Raw genomic sequence first — 12,147 nt, 5'->3', positions numbered from 1 at the left:
ATTAATCAAAAATGAATTATTGGGGCTGGGGATGTGGCTCAAGCGGTAGCGTGCTTGCCTGGCATGCGTGCGGCCTGGGTTCGATCCTCAGCACCACATACAAACAAAGATGTTGTGTCTGCCGAAAACTAAAAAATAAATATTAAAATTCTCTCTCTCTCTCTCAAAAAAAATACTTCTTGAACACACATCAATTTATAAAAAAAATGAATTATTGAGGGCTGGGGTTGTGGCTTAGTGGTAGTGTGCTTGACTGGCACATGTGAGGCACTGCGTTTGATCCTCAGCACCACATAGAAATAAATAGATAAATAAACTGTGTCTATCTACAACTAAAAAATTTTTTAAAAAATGAATTATTGAAATAAAAGGTTGAATTGCTATTTATTATTAGCCAACTCATATGTCCTTTGATCTTTAAAGAATACATTTAACAAATGAAAAATAATTATCTTCTCATGCTTTTTACATTCAGCCAGCTAAAACCTAATACTTATTGTTCTTTTGCCTTATTCTGATATCAGAATTTAACTAAAAGAAAACACAAATTTCCCACTTATTAATATCCTTAGAGATCATTACTGATTTGACACTCTCAAAGGAAAATGAATATGATTTTTAAGGAGTGAACAACACTGAGGGGATGTTGATGGTTTTTGTCTTCAAAGAGATCCTAGTTTATCCATTGACAAAGTCTTATAAGGAAATAGTTGCTAATGTAGCATAATGTGTTAGTCTCTTCCTATTTATACTGGGTATCATCCAGATTCACGTGGTAGCCGTGAATGTTAATAAAAAGAAATTCGCCTAAATGCATTGATGGCACTGGAGAGGAAGGCTTTGATTTACACTTCAAAGACATCTCCTAATTGCTCTTTAAGTCTATGTTTTTAAAGTAGACTTTAAGTCTCCGGCAGGAGCCACTTTCCTTTTGGCCTAGCTTTGTTCAGCTGACTGAAATGAAGTTAGAAACATTCCTTTTCACCAAAAGGGACTATTCACACACAGGCTTTGGGAATCCAAGACGGACTTTGTTTCAGATACTATTCCGTTTCTTAAAGAATTTGGATGATTATTAATGCCTATTTACAGCATTGCTGTGATTATTAAGTAAGTTGAAGATGTGAAGTTCCTGATATTTGAAGGTGCTCAAAAACTGGTTTCTCTTATTAATACCAGATCCATGCATCACTCGCTCCTTTTCATTATGAAGATCATTATCCTGTCAGAAAAATATCTCAGACCTTTCATTTCAAAATATTACTGGAACAAAGCATCCTTTTCTACTTATAAACTCATATTTTGAAATATACTGTTTTTTAAAAAATACATTTACCTTATTTTTCTAATTCCCAAAATATTATATCCTCATTATTAAAAATTGAGAAAGTGCAGAAAAATAGGAAGAAAATAATTTATAGCCCAACTATGCAAAGACAGCTACTAAAAAAAAAGTCCTGCCTTTTCCATTCACTATAATTATTCTTACAAATTCTTCCAAACATTATTGTACCCCAGCTATTTTGAAAACTTTCAAACTGCAGAAAAGTTGAAAAATACTACTATGATTATCCATACATACTTCACCTTTATTCCCCAAATAGCAACACTCTTGTCTTGTTTTTTTCTTTTTTTAAAAAAAAAACTTCCTTTTTAAAAAATATATTTATTTTTTAGGTGTAGATGGATACAACACAATGCCTTTATTTTTATGTGGTGCTGAGGATCAAACCTGGGTCCCGCCTGTGCTAGGCAAGCGCTCTACTGCTGAGCCACAATCCCAGCCCACACTCTTGTCTTGTTTGCACTTGTGGTCTTTGTTTCTTCCTCTCCCCACACATATCTATTTCTTTTTCGGTGGAACAACTTAAAAGTAAATTGCTGAGCTGGGGCTGTAGCTCAGTGGCAGAGTGCTTGCTTAGCATGTGCGAGGTACTGGGCTTGATTCTTAGCACCACCTAAAAATAAACAAATAAAATAGAGGCATGCCATCTATCTACAACTAGGGGGAAAAAAGGATTTATGAACTTATAGCATACCAATAAAACATTATTTTTAAAAAAGTAAATTGCTGACACCATATTACTTCATCTCTAACATATCAACATGGATCTCCTGAAAACAAGGACATAATCACAATACCATATGCATACCCAAGAAATTTAACACTAATTTGTTAGTTCTTTCATAAATTGTATACTCATTTCTTTGGTTCACTGATCTACTGTTTAGGGTCCTATAACTTTGTATTCTTTCATTTTGGGGAGAGGGAGGGGGTACCAGGGATTGAACTCAGGAGAGCTCAACCACTGAGCCACATCCCCAGCCCTATTTTATATTTTATTTAGAGATAGGGTCTCACCTGAGACCTCACCATTGCTGAGGCTGGCTTTGAACTCATGATCCTCCTGCTTTAGCCTCCTGAGCTGCTGAGATTATAGGCATGTGCCACCACGTCTGGTTTATATTCTTTCATTTTGTTCATAAAAATATGGTATGTATTCATTATTTAAAAAAAACCCACACACAACCAGGCATGGTGGTATACACCTGTACTCTCAGCTAATCAGGAAATGATGATATTAATGATCATCCTTCTTACAATGGAAGCTGGAAGCTAGAAGACATGAATGAAAACCAAAAGAGAACAGGTGTAGCTATACTTATGTCAGAAAAAAATGCACTTTATTTCCCAAAACTGTAAAAAAAAAAAAGACAAAGAAGTACTTTATAATTATAATGGGATCAATTCATCAAGAAGATATAACAGTTACACATGTACCTAACATGAGAACATATAAATGTACCAACAATACTAAAGGATCTGAAGTAAGAGATAGATTGTAATATAATACTAGTAAGGGTCTTCAGTATTCCATTATCAACAATAAACTGATAATCCAGATAGAAAATTAATAATAACATTGGTCTTGAACAAGCACTTCATATCAAAGAGACCTAACAGACATATATGGAACATTTAATCCAACAGCAACAAAATATATATTCTTCTCAAGAGCACATGGAACATTCTCCAAGATAGATTGCATGTTAGGGAATAAAACAAGGCTTAGTAAACCTAAGACTGAAATTACAACAAGTATATTTCCTGACCACAGTGGTATGAACTAGAAATCAGTAACAGCATGAATTTCAGAAAATTCACAAATATATAGAAATTAAACAAACAGTGGATCAATGAAGTAATTAAAAGGGAAATTTCAAAATATCTTAAGATAAACAAAAATGGAAAAACAACATAACAAAATGTATGGGATACAGCAAAAGCAATTCTAAGAGGAAAGCTCAGCCTTAAAAGCCTACATCAAAAAAGAATAGGTTGGGTATGGCAGCACATGCATGTAATCCCAGCTACTAAGGAGACTGAGGCAGGAGAATCTTTGGGGCCCAGAAGTTTGAAACCAGTCTGGACAACATAGCAAAACCCTGTCTCAAAAAATAAATAAATAAAAAAGAAGAAAGATCTCAAAACCAACCTAATGTTATACCTCAAGGAACTAGAAAAAGAAGAACAAATTAAGTCCAAAGTTAGCAAAAGGAAGGGGATAATAAAGATCACAGAAGAAATAAATAGAGACCAGACAATATCAGAGATCATGGACACATGCCACCATCCAGGTAGGATAAATTCTTTGTAACCTTGAAATACATAAGGATTTCTTAGGAAAAAAATCCATAGAACTAAGGAAAACAATTATAATTTGGACATCACCAAAAGAAAATTTTAAAAAGGTAAGATGTATAAAAAGGAGAAGATGCCATTCAAACACACAAACATACATACACATACACATATTAATATGTGTCTGACAGTACCTAAAGAACACTTTCTACTTAAGAGAAACACAACTCAATTATAAAATGCACAAATAGCTGGGCATGGTGGCATGTCCCTGTAGCTACTTGGGAGGCTAGACAAGAGGATTGCCTCATTCAAAGATAGCCTGGGTGAGAAAGAAGATGATGGATTAGAGGATGGGTACACTTCCCAGTGGTTCTTTAGCTCAAGAAACAGGAAGACTGTTCCTCAGTGAAGTGGGTAACTAAGGGAACTCACTGAAATTCAGTACAGACAGTAAAAGAAGCCCTAGAGACACAGAATATTGGAGACTTGAAACATAATATAGTAAATAACACCTTAGAAACATGCCAGCTTGACAGGCATCTATGGTGACCCCAGCTGTTGTGGGATTAGGGAGCACAGAAAGAGAGAGGCAAATACAGTGGAGAAAAAATTGGCTTCAGAGAACCTATGGATTAGAGAGGAAGGTTGATCTTAATGGACCCAGAGTCAATGAGGGAAGTTGTTGAGTGAAAAGCAACCAACTCAGCCCACTAGTGGATAGTCTGGGGGGAACCAAGGTCACCAGCACAGGAACCATTTGTAAGCACAGTGGCAGCAAGGAGAGGCAGGCGATTGGGAACTCATAAAAGAAACTGCCACCTTTACCCACCAGTTGCCTATTGTGGGACCCAGAGTATGTCTGGACCAGTGTGACAGAAAGAGGCTCACAGGGTATCCATGTTTGGCACACCAAAGAGAGAGAGCTTGCTTTGTTGCTGGTGTTCCATAAAAGTGATTGAGAAGACACCAATAATGGCCAGATAGGAGCATCTGCACTGCAGGTCTGATCCCGGGTAATTCACATCCATAATGGTGAATGTGAAACCCATGGAGGTTTAGACTCCACACCTTAAAAATGGAATTTATTGGAGGCCAAGACTCAGATGTTCAGCAGAGATTAGCATCTCCCCAGCAACAGAGGGTATCGATCAAATCTGCAATACCCACTGACAGAGTTGCAAAGGTCAGTTAAGACTAAATTTCATCTACTGGAATTTCCAATTTAGAACTGGGCACTAGCCCACTGTGGGAGTACACAACTTGTCAGCACTCCCAGGGGATCCCATCCGGTACTGGGAATCGGGAAGCTGAAAGCTACTTCAACTAGATTTGGCTCCTAGCCACACAGCTGGCAGCATGGTGAGGAATACAGAAGGGTTGGACTGAACACAAGGGTTACAGAGCCCAGAAGTAAATATAAAAATATATATTTTGTCCCTGGTTAGTGGAGCTGTCTCTCTCTGCTTCCTGGTGGCATGTCCCGAGCCACTTTCCTCCACCTCACTCTTCTGCCATGATGTTCTGCCTTACCTCAGGCCCAGAGCTGTGGAGTCCGCTGACCATGGACCAGGCCTCTAAAACTATGAGCTCAAATAAAGTTTTCCTTCCTTAAGTTTTTCTTGTCAGGTCATTTGGACGCAGCAATACAAAAGCTAATAAAACAGATGCTTATCTTTAAATAAATAAATAAATAAAATCCGTGCTTGCCAATGGTTTTGACTACCTTGATGGAAACAAGCCCTTTATTTCAAATTTTTATTTGTTTTCTATTCTCCCTCCATTTTGAAAAATCTTTCTAACTTTAAAATTATAATTTTTAAAAATTTCATTTATTATTTTTTACTTTTTTTTCATTCTGTGTGATGTGTGTGTGTGTGTGTTTTCTCACTGTGTGGACAGATCAAAAATATACAGATATGGGCTGGGTTTGTGGCTCAGTGGCGGAGCACTTGCCTAGCATGTGTGAGGCACTGCATTCAATTCTCAGCATCACATATAAATAAATAAATAAATAGTCCATCAACAACTAAAAATTTTTTTAAAAAAATATATAGATATTTTATAATTTTACTTTCTTTTAGTTGCTTTCTTCTTCAACCATTTTTTAGCCTTGGTTTGACTTAGGTAGGATAAAATTATACCTGGGTTTGAGCTGTTTTGATCTGGGTTTGAGCTGTTTTGATCTTACATTTACTTGTTTTTTTTTTTTAAATAATGTTATTGTATTTTTTATACATTTATTTTATTTATTTTTATGTGATTCTGAGGATCAAAGCCAGTGCCTCACTTATGGTAGGCAAGTGCTCTACCACTGAGCTGCAACCTCAGCTCCCGTACCTTGGTTTTTGTTCCTCTTATTGCCTCTTCTTTACTCTCTTCCCCACTAATAGCTACATTTCCCTGTTAACTCTTCCTCTCTTTTGTTATTTTATTACTTTTAGTTATTTTTAATCCTCCTTCTATATAGCTGTCATCTGCTATCTATCTCCTGCCTCTCCTATGTTCACTCTTTAAACATTTCAAATTTTCCCTTACCTTCCTACCCTATTTTCTCTTCACTCAAGAAACTGCAATTGTGGGGCATGATGGTGCATGCCTGTAAATCCCAGCAGCTTGGGAGGCTGAGGCAGGAGGATCTTGAGTTCAAAGTTAGCCTCAGCAACAGAGAAGCACTAAGCAACTCAGTGAGACCCTGTCCCTAAATAAAATACAAAATAGGGCTGGCGATGTAGCTCAGCGGTGGAGTGCCCCTGAGTTCAATCCCCAGTACCAAAAAGAAAACTGCAATTCCATCATCTGTTATAATTATATAGTTTATGTAATTCCTACCCCATTCTTATTGTTGTTATTATTAATACAGTGGATGGTGTAGTAGATGCCTACTGTTTAATATCTGATCTAGTTGATGGTTGTTTATTGTTGGTACTGATGTTATATGCTGACCTATATTCCTATACAGGTGGTAATTAGTGTTACAGATGTGAAAGTAGATGCTGGACATTTATCTTAAGGTTATACATCTGTTGCTAACATTATTGCTATTCCTGGCTACAACCCTTCCTTCTTCAAGGGGCTGGGAAGTGGTTAGTTCCCTTCAAGTTCAGAGTAAAGATTATGCTGCCAAGCAATACTCATAACTCACCCAAATAATAGCAAACCTCATTCCACACATGATCTAGCCCCACTAGAACCTTGACAATACTTCAACACATAGAATAGGGAAGAAAAAAAAACCTAAACCAATTACCAGTCCCCAAGTAGGAACAATAAGAGGAGGACCTAAGATCTTCTACTCATATCTCAAAAACAGAAGTCCCAGAATAAAAAATATAACTACATACAAAAGGACATGCATACAGAAGAGGAAAGGGAACCCATCTCAACTAATGTGAGAACTCTGAAGACATGAGGAAATAGGCAAACAAAATTTCCCACAAAAACTCAATATCCCCCAACAAAGGAATCAAAAGATATGGAAGTAAATAACATTCCAAAGAAAGACTGAAAAAAACCAGATTGTTAAAATGTTCAGTGAAGTAAAAGATGATCTAAGGAATGAATCAAGAGAGCAAATACAGAAGATGAAAGACCATTTCAAATAAAGATATAGAGATATTGGAAAGAAATTAAACAGAAGTCCTGGAAATGAAAGACACAATAAATCAAATTAAAAATTAACTTGACCACATGGCCAACAGATTAGATTGCATACAAAAGAGAACTTTAGGCATTGAAGATAGGATATGTGAACTTGAACACTCAGCATGCAATGAACAATAAAAATAAAAGACCACGATCAAGATATACAAGAACTCTGGGACAATATCAAGAGAACAAATCTCAGAGTCATTGGAATAGAAGAGAACCTGAAATACAGGTTAATGGTATTAAGAATATCTTCAGTGTGACAGTAGCAGACAAATTTCCCCATATTATAAATGAGATAGATGTCCACATACAGAATGTATACAGGACCCCAAATAGACAAGATCAAAACTGAACCTCTCCAAGACACATCATAATCAAAATGCTTAACATAAAAAATAAAGAAAGAATATTTTAAAATGCAAGAGAAAAACATCAGGTCACATATAGGGGCAAACCAATAAGGCTCACTTCTGACTTGTCATTTCAGACCCTAAAATCAAAGAGGGCCTGGAATGAGATATTCCAAGCTCTAAAGAAAACAATTTCCTACCAAAATTGCTATATACAGCAATGCTATCTTTTTAAATTGATGAAACTTCCTATGACAATGATAAAAGAATTCATGACCAATAATCCTGAACTAGGAAAAATACTCAAAGACATATTGCACACAGAGGAACACAAAAGCAAACCCCAAAGCTCCCATATACATAAAGATCACTAGAAGAGCATTGAACCGAATGAAAATCAAGACAATTAAATATAGCAAACAAATAAAAGTGGCAGGAAAAAACAAACATTTATCTGTAATAACACTGAATGTGTTGTATCTCTAACTCCAACTAAAAGATACAGATTGGCAGACTGAATAAAAAAAAAAACAAGATCCCACTATACACTGTTTGCAAGATACTCATTTCACAGACAAAGACACCCTCAGACTGAAGGTAAAAGGATGGAAAAAATATTCCATGCAAATGGAGTCCAAAACCAAAGAGGCGTAGTGGTGCTCATATCTGACAAGGCAGATTTCAAGCAAACATTATTCAGAAAAGACAAAGAAGACCACCACATAATGGTAAAGGGAACAATCCAACAAGAAGATATAATGGTAATAAATGTGTGTGTCCCAAATGTCAGTGCACCTAACTGTATTAAAATACTTCTTGACATTAAATCCCAATACAATATTACTGGATGATTTCAACATACCCTTGTTACCAACTGGTCATCCAAACATAAAATCAACAAAGATATTTCTGGCCTAAATAATACTATAAATTAAATAGACCTAACAAACATCTATATAATATTTCACCCCAAAACAGTTGAATTTACTTTCTTGTCAGCAATTCCTGGAACCGTTTCCAAAATAGACCATATTCTAGGTCACGGCGTAAGTCTTGGCAAATACAATAAAAATGTATATAATTCTGTGCATTCTAGCAGAGCATAATAAAATGAAACTAGAAATCAATAGCAAGAAAAATAATAGAAACCATATAAACATATGGGGATTAAACAATACTCTTGGAAAAAAAAAGAATGAATCAGGGGCTGGGTGTGGTAGAGCACATGCCTAGCATGTGTGAGGCACTGGGTTCCATCCACAGCACTACATAAAAGTAAATAAATAAAGGTATTGTGTCCATCTAAAACAATAAATAAATAAATAAATAAATAAATAAGAAAGAATGTATGACTGGGGTGGGGGAAGGAATGGATCATAGAAGAAATGACAGAAGAAATTCTTTTTTTGGCAGGGGGTATTGGGGATTGAACTCAGGGACACTCAACCACTGAGCCACATCCCCAGCCCTATTTTGTACTTTATTTAGAGACAGGGTCTCACTGAATGCTAAGAGCCTCGCCATAGCTGAGGCTGACTTTGAACCCACAATCCTTCTGTCTCAGCCTTCTGAGCTGCTGGGACTACAGGCATGGGCCACCGTGCCCCACCAAGAAAGTCTTAGAAACAAATGAGAACAGAGATACAATATATCAAAATCTCAGGGACAGTATGAAGGCAGTTCTAAGAGGAAAATTTATCACCTGAGTACCTACATTAAAAAATAGATTCCAGGGCTGGGGGTAGCTCAGTGGTAGAGCGCTTGCCTAGCATGCATGAGTCACTGGGTTTGATCCTCAGCACCACATAAATATAAACAAATAAAATAAAGGTATAAAAAATACAATAACATTATTAAAAAATAGATTCCAAATAAATAATCTAATGTTCCACATCAAGGCCTTAGAAAAACAGGAATAAACTAATTCAAAAATCACTAGAAGACAGGAAATAATAAAGACAGAGCCAAAATTAATGAAATCAAGAATAAAATAAAACACACAAGACATATGCAACAAACAGTTTTTTGAAAATAATAAGATTTATCAATCTTGAGCCAAAATAATAAAAAAAGAGAGAGAAGACCCAAATAAACAAAATTAAAGAGGAAAAGGCGGTATCACTACAGACACTGCTAAAACCCAGAGGATCTTTAGAAACTATTTTGAAAATTTATATTCCAATAAACTGGAAAATCTAGAGGATAGAAATTTTTAGACACATATGACTTTAATATGTGTTAAAATTTAATTTAATCAGAAAGATACAGAAAACCTACAAAGACTAATATCAAGAAATAAAATTGAAACAGCAATTAAAAGCCTTCCAACAAAGAAAGCCCAGGACCAGATATTCTCAGCTGAGTTCTACCAGATTTAAAGAAGAACTAACACCAGTATTTTTCAAATTATTCCATGAAACTCAAAGGAAGGTAACACTCCCTAATACATTCTATGAAGTTAGTATAACCCTGGTACTAAATCTAAACAAAGATACATCAAGGAAAGAAAATTACAAACCAAAATCCCTGATGACCACAGATGCAAAAATCCTTAATATTAACAAACTGCATTAGCAAACACATGATCAAGTGGGTTTTATCACAGGGATGCAAGATTGTTCAACATATGCAAATAAATAAGTGTAATTCACCACATAAACAGAATTAAGGACAAGAATATAATCATTTTGATAGATGAAGAAAAGGCTTTTGATAAAATCTAGCACCCATTCATGTTAAAAATGCTGCATAAACTAGAGACAGATGGAACTTATCTCAACATTGTGAAGGCTATATATGATAAATGTATAGCCAACATCATACTGAATGGAAAAATTGAAAGCATTTCCTCTAAAATCAGGAACAAGACAAGGATGTCCACTCTCACCACTCCTATTCAATATAATTCTAAATTTTTTTTGTAGTTGTAGATGGATAGCATGTCTTTATCTTATGTATTTATTTTTAAGTGGTGCTAAAGATCAAATCTGGTACCTCACATGTGCTAGGCAAGCACTCTGCCACTGAGCTACAACCCCAACCCTCAATAAAATTCATGAATCTCTAGCCAAAACAATCAGGCAAGAGAAGACAATTAAAGGGATACAAACAGGAAAAGAAGTCAAATTATAACATGATTTATAACTAAAAGACCCAAGAAAACTCCACCAGAAGGCTTCTGGAGCTGATAAATGAATTCAGCAAAGTAGCAGGATACAAGATCAACATTCATTAATCAATAGCTTTCCTATACTCCAACAGTGATTCTGCTGAGAAAGAAATCAGGGAAACTAATCCCATTTACAACAACCTGGAAAAAAAATCCTTGGGAATTAATCTACTCAAGGCTATACAAGATTTTTCACAAGAAAATTATAGAAAACTGAAGAAATTGAAGAGGACCTCACAAAATGGAAAGATTTCTCATGTTCTTAGGCAGAATTAATATTTTCCCAATGGTCATATTACCAAAAAAAGTATACAGATTCAATACAGTTCCCATCAAAATGCCAGATATTTTTCACAGAACTAGATAAAACAATCCTAAAATTCATTTGGAAGAATAAGAGACACAGAATAGCCAAGGCAATCCAGAGCAAGAAGAACAAAGCAGAGAGATAGTAACAAAAACTGCAATGACATATAGAACAAAGGAACCGACTAGAAGACACAGAAACAAACCCACAGATAGTCATATGATCCTTGTGCCAAAAATAAATGTTGGAGAAAAGATAGCCTTTTAAATAAATGGTGCTGGGAAAACTGGACATCCATATGTAAGAGAATTAAACTAGATCCCTATCTCTTATCCTGTACAAAAGTCAAATCAAAGTGGATTAAAAGCTTAGGAATTAGACCAGAAACTTTGCAACTGCTAGCAAAAAACATAGGGTCAAGATTCTGTCATATTGGCCCAGGCACTGATTTCCTCAACAAGACCTCTAAAGCTCAAGAAATAAAGCCAAGAATCAATAAGTAGGATGGTAACAAATTAAAAAGCTTCTGCACAGCAAAGGAAATGATTAAGACCTCGAAGAGACAGCCTACAAAATGGAAGAATATCTTTGCCAGCTACTCCTCTGACAGGGAATTAATATCCAGAATATATTAAAAAACTCAAAAAGCTTACCACCAGAAGAAAACTAACAAAAAACCCCTCCAAATAGCCCAATTAGTAAATGGGCAAAAAAACTAAACAGACACTTCTCAAAAGAAGAAACATAAATGGCTAGAAATATATGATAAAATATATCATGTAAAATAAAGGTCCATCAACAACTAAAAAATATTAAAAAAAAAAGCTTGAGTTGGTGATTTATTGCAATCTCACCATAACATATGCATGCACCCCAATACCCAGGCAAGTTGAACATATCTGTCTCCTCAAACATTTATCATTTCTTTATGCTGAAAAATCCAAAATCCTTAATTCTAGCTTTTTCAAATATATAGTACACATCTGCTACCCACAGTTACCCTATGGTTCAATAAATAGCACACTAG

Source organism: Marmota flaviventris, chromosome 3 (assembly GCF_047511675.1).
Source record: "Marmota flaviventris isolate mMarFla1 chromosome 3, mMarFla1.hap1, whole genome shotgun sequence".
NCBI lineage: Eukaryota > Metazoa > Chordata > Mammalia > Rodentia > Sciuridae > Marmota > Marmota flaviventris.
This window is presented reverse-complemented; position numbering follows the sequence as displayed.